This window comes from Oreochromis aureus, linkage group 10, assembly GCF_013358895.1.
Source record: "Oreochromis aureus strain Israel breed Guangdong linkage group 10, ZZ_aureus, whole genome shotgun sequence".
Classification (NCBI taxonomy): Eukaryota; Metazoa; Chordata; class Actinopteri; order Cichliformes; family Cichlidae; genus Oreochromis; species Oreochromis aureus.
Window position 1 is genome coordinate 25767550 of NC_052951.1, and position 5961 is coordinate 25773510.

Here is a 5961-nt window from a genome sequence, read left to right on the forward strand (position 1 = left end):
CTCTGGCTGATGCTTTTTCTTTAACTGTGACTGTCTGACATAAAAGACTGTCGGCTGATGCGTTCTCATTTAATTTATTGAATCTAATAGCTGTGAAGCATTTGCATCAATAGGACCATCTGCAGGCATGTTTTCAGGAATAAATGTGAACATTTGGCAAGTAAAATTATTAACTACCGACAAAATATTGCCATTTAAATAATTATTATATAATTCTTTCTTTGCCTTCATTTTTCACATTTTATTTGGTTTGGCCCACCAGAAAAACACCAGGTTGGTTTTAAAAATAAACCTAAAGAAGATACTTTCGTTGGTAATTAGAAACATGACAGGTTTATAGATTCACTGACTGATCAAATTTTATTATTATATGATGCTTAAAACATTATACCCAGCCCAAAGGGGCTTACGAGACACCTATAGAACCAGAACTAGAGTATCACAAAAACTTATAAGTTGCCCTATAAACAAATGCCAACCACTTCATTATTGTTCAACCTGAATCAAAACATTTCTTGTCACGGCGAGTGAGAAGAGCCGTGTGGAAAAGGTAAGGAAGGATCCAAATGCAGGCACTTTGTAAAGGTGAGAAGGTGGTTTATTGGAATGCACGGCACAGGGAAAACATGGCAAACGGAGACAAACTAAACTATACTGGAAACAACTACACTATGCAAGAGGAACCGGAACACGAACATGGAAGACGGCGAGCAGAGGTGGAAGACGGTAGACAGCAGGTAACACACAGATGAAGCGGGGTAGATTCACAGATGACGCAGGGTGGATACACAGACGGACCAGCAACTACAATGACTAAAGACATGACTTAAATACACAGAGAAACACAAGGAGATTGCACACAGGTGGTGGACACAGCTGGGAGTAACCAAGAGACGAGACAAGAGGTAAAACTGAACACACTCACATGAGACGCAGACTTTCACAATAAAACAGGAAACCAGCACACTACACCAAGACGCAGACCTGACACTGAGAGACAGACAGAATGACACATGGAACCTGAACTCACACAAAACATGAGAACACAAATCCTAAATATAAATAAACAGAAACATGGAACTCTAATAACAATAATCATCATCACCATCACCAAAACACCAAGATAACTGAAACACAGTACCAGAGAATCATAAAGAATAATCCATGATGCAAAAGTAAACCAAAACATAATAAACTCAAAATACTGGGTCCAACGGACCCAGAACCGTGACATTTCTAGGTTTAAAGATTTTAACAAACATTAAATAAATGAGAACAGCACAAAATAAAGTTTAATTCAGGCGCAACTTCTTATTCACATAAGCAGCTTGTCGTCCTCCTCGATGGCCACGTCTTCTAAAATATATTTGACTCCTGTTTGCAGCAGCTAAGGACCTTCGACTTCACGTCAGGTTTGTCTAATTTGAATATATACTCACTGTACACTTTTTTAGGTACAACTAATTTAACTGATTGTTAATGCAAATGTATAATCAGAAAATCAGAGGTCACAGGAGAATGCTGCTTCGAGCTGCGGAAGAGCATCTCTGAGCCCACCACACAATTGAACCTTGACGCAGATGCGTTGAGCAGCAGAAGATCACACTGGGTTCCACTTATGGGAACAAGAAAGTAATGTTACAATTTGACTCAACATTGGACAATGGAAGAGTGAAAAAATGGTTCCTCAATTTCTGATGCAACATTTGGATGGGAAGGTTTGGCATAAGCACTATGACCCTGTGGATCCATCCTGCTTTGTATCAATGGTTCAACTGAGCATCATTTAGCCACTACATACTACTCAAGTATTGTTCCTGACCACATCCAACCATTTATGACAACAGTGTGTCCATCTGTATCTTCTGACGGCTGCTTCCAGCAGGAAAACACACCATGCCACAAAGTTCAAATAATCTCAAGCTGGTTTCTGGAACATGACAGCGAGTTCACTGTACTCAAATCACCTCCACACAGGCACCAGCTGACAACTATAAACCCCGTTAGTTAGTTTCTTTTATTAGTTTAATTCTAATTTCATTTTTTATTTCAGTTTCCTGATTGAGTTTAAAATAACTGTTTCAGTATTACTTTTACTCGTTTCTTTATTATAATATGTTTGGTGACGCCTGACTCACATTCATGTAAACATCCAATTAAACATATTAATCAAAATGACCACAAAAAACCATTAAAGACTAAAAAACATTCCATCTCTATTGGATTTATTATACTTTAGTTTTGTGCATAATATACACTGCTTGGTTATCAAGTAACACGCAGTCAGTAAAATTTCAGGGATATCAAAGTGCCAACAGGTGCACGAATGGTAGCATTGAGGTGTAGGTCCCACTGCAGGACGCTGGGCCCTCTTGTCATCCTCATGGAGTCCATCTCTGGCAGTTTGGTCAGAAACATGCGCATGAGCAAACCTCTGGAGGTCATTTTCAGGAACTCTGGCAGTGCTCTTCCTGTTCCTCCTGCTGCTAGGTTGATGACCTTTTATGGCCCCTGTCTAACCCATCTCCTGGCATCGTCTCCACACTCTTGAGAGCAATATGAGAGAAAAAGCAAACCTGGATGGATCTGCCATCGCAACCCGAATGGGCTGCAGGTATTATGCCATTGGTACCAGCAGTGATAAGGAGATCAGGGAGGAATAAGAAGAGAGAAACAGTCTGTGGCACCGCCTTGGGTTTGTCTCATTATTGCCTCTGCAGGGCACCTGTTCTTGCTTTGATTTTTACCAAAGCAGCTGAGACAGATTCACAGCGGTTTCTGATTCCTGATTGGACAGATTAATGTCCCTGAAGTTTAACTGGCTTTGTGTTACACTGTGATGACCAAGTGGCCCCTTAATTATATGGGCAGTGTACCTTCAGTCAGTTTGTTTATTTCAAAAGTCTAGTTAGTTTTTATTGTATTGTATCGTGGTTGAGAGCCAGACGATCACTACACTTCTGTTTCACTCCCTTAAAAAGAAAAAAAACAGACACTTTTCAGTCTCCTACATTATAAATGACTTAAGCAGTGGTGAGGATTACTAAGGTCCTCTACTGAAGCAACACCACCATGTATAAACCCGACCAACAAAACACCACAAAGCTATTGAAAGTTCTTAATTTGAAACCCTGAAAAGGTGACTCATCAGCTACATTTAATTAAATATCAACAGTAAATTAATTAATTTACTTTGTAATTATTAATACTGATATCTAATTTGTAAGTGATAATAACCAAACAAATCAGAGGGCTCAGTGCTAATAAAATACTGAATTTTGACTTTGTTTCTTTCTTTTCTGTTTAAAACAGGGAGTTTTAGCTTCTGGGGAATTTCTTAATGTAAAACAAGTCAGGACTGTAAGCGATGGCAAAGAGTGATAACTAGCCAGTATTGATTTAATCTTCACAAAAACTGCTGCCTTTTCAACCTCTGTTGTCTTAACTCTAACCCCTAATACCTGACCCTTTTTAGTTTGGGGAAATTCTACTAAGTCCTGGAAATCAGGACAAAATGACAGAATTTTCTGGATTTATTTTTAAGTATTTTGTTTTGTTTTGTTGTTGTTTTTTTTAACAGTGCAAATAACCTGAAGGTGAAGTGGAGCTCCTCTAGATTTTCATTGAGTTTTAGGCTAGGCCTAATCCATATCTTTAAAGCTGAGTTCTCCGGTTAGGGTTAGATCTCATAGTGTCAGTCAGTGTTTAAATATTAAGAATAACTAAAGCTGTGTAAGAAATGTGAGAAACAAGCATTTGCAGTGAGGAAGAAGCCGAAAGTTTCTTATATTGCATTAACTTGAGAAGCGAAAGGCTTTGAGTTAATAAATATGTAGTTGCCCTCCACGACTGCTTTCGCTACTTGTCACAGGTCTGAGGCAAAAAGGTTTGGATTGGTTTAATTAACCTTTTCAGGCTGAAGCAGGTCACATTCACAAAAAGCAAAGGTTGATTTATTTTTCCTTTCCACTCCAATTAATCATCTCACACCTTTCGGCCTCCTGAGCTACAGATGACGAGGATTTTCTAGCTCCGGTTACTGACTGAGCAGTAAAGCCGGACCCGAGGGCTCAATCATCCCTTTTGACTCCTGTGGGTGACCCCACAGATGGTCCCTCTTTTGTTTTCTTATGGCCTAAAATTAAAAAGCAGCCATCTGTGTAAAGGCAAAGAAGGTGAAGCCACTAATGTGGTCTGGTCAAACATGGCCCGAGGGATATAAAATCCATCCACAGAAGGTCTGACTTTTTTTGTTCATTTGCAGCGGAGAATAAGAGGAAACCTGCACAAAGAGTTTTCACGTATGGCGAAGTGAAGCCACGGTGTGCGGAGATGTGATGCTGTAACAGGGCTTTCATGTGGAACCGTGCTGTCTGCTGTTACATAAACAGCTTTACAAAAGTGAGCAGTCCTCCACATTCTTTCTATAAAAAGACTCATCACTTCACCCCTCTCATAATCTGGCTTTATTCTCTCCATTCCAGCAGTTCAGGCTCCGAGGAAAATGAAAATCAGAGGTAAAGGGAGAACACGTCAGTGTTTCTGTTCCTTATTCCAGTATGGGAACGGGAAAAGAGCCGGGTTCGAGTATGGGAACCAGTACAGCGAATACTGTGTAAATAATGTGTTTTACACATGACATTTAAAGGTGCTCTGCAGTATTAACCCGTACCAGAGTGTAATAAATATGATTACTGATTCATTTCAATACACTGAGGATCTAATATCAGGGGCTTGGACCTTTCAATTCAGTGAAAGCTGCTATTTGATACTCCTAATCGACACCGCTTCCCTCCTGAGATCCAGACTTCTACATTTTGTGTCTCTCTGATGTACATTTTTGTCTTTGTTTAGCTGATTTGCATCAGTTTGAGGTCTCTTTGAGTCTTTCTTGTATTTTCAGCCATTCTCAGTCCTGCTTTGAATCCGTCTGATCTTCTTTCCACTGCTCACTTCAGGGTTGACAACATAAGGAGCATGCCCCTTCTCTCAAACCCACCATGTGCATGCTGTCCTAAACAACATCCATAAACCCTCTCTATTTGTTTTTGTTTTTTTTGTTGGCTTTTACTTGTTTTTGCTTATTATTCAGTGGTAGTGATTAGCATATTTGGCTTATGCAGCAAAAATTTCTGGTTCAAGACTGGTTCAGGAGCGCATCCTGTGCGCTGTATTGGTGTTAGAAGCAGCAGGCAGTGATCCTGGTACCCCAGGACCAATTACAGTGACAGGAGAATTAAACATAATTAATTAAAAGGATGAAATACAAGCTGCACATACAAGGGCTCTGGTTTTGCCTGAATTCAAACCCAGAACCTCTGTAGTCCTGAGCTGACAGTGAAGTATTTACGCCTGTTTCGAGCCTAATTTTTGCACATTTCATTTTTGATATCTTGCACTAATTCTGCTTCTTGTCATCATTTTGTGAGTCTCTTCAGTGCCACTGGATTGTTTTGTTGTTCCAAGTCTTTTAGTCCTGTTAGAATGTAAACCCATGATGAAAAGGTCACATGTATCAGAATTTTTAAATCACAAAAGGCTTTAATCTTTAGGCACTGGGCGGAGCTATGGTGGCAATGTCATTTCAGCATGTAGATGTCTCAGCCCTGGAGGTTTATCAACCATGCCAAACTCATAAAGACCTGATTTCTGATAACTCCCGACGCTATGGCGGATAAATGGCATTCTCCAAGCCACCACAGACACGCCCGTTAACGAAACTACAAACGCTTCACCAAGCTTAGCATCACCAAGGTCCTTGGATGAGATTGAGAAACAAAGTTGATCAAATTGAATCCCTAGTAGTTGATTGAAACATAACACCCTAAAATAGTATAAAAACAGGGCCAAAATTGAGTTTTAAATTCAAAATGGTGAACTTCCTGTTGGGTTTCGGCTACGGCTCCAAGAGCTTTACGAGCATAAGTGAGCTGTGGGGTACACAAATAAGCAACCGTGCAC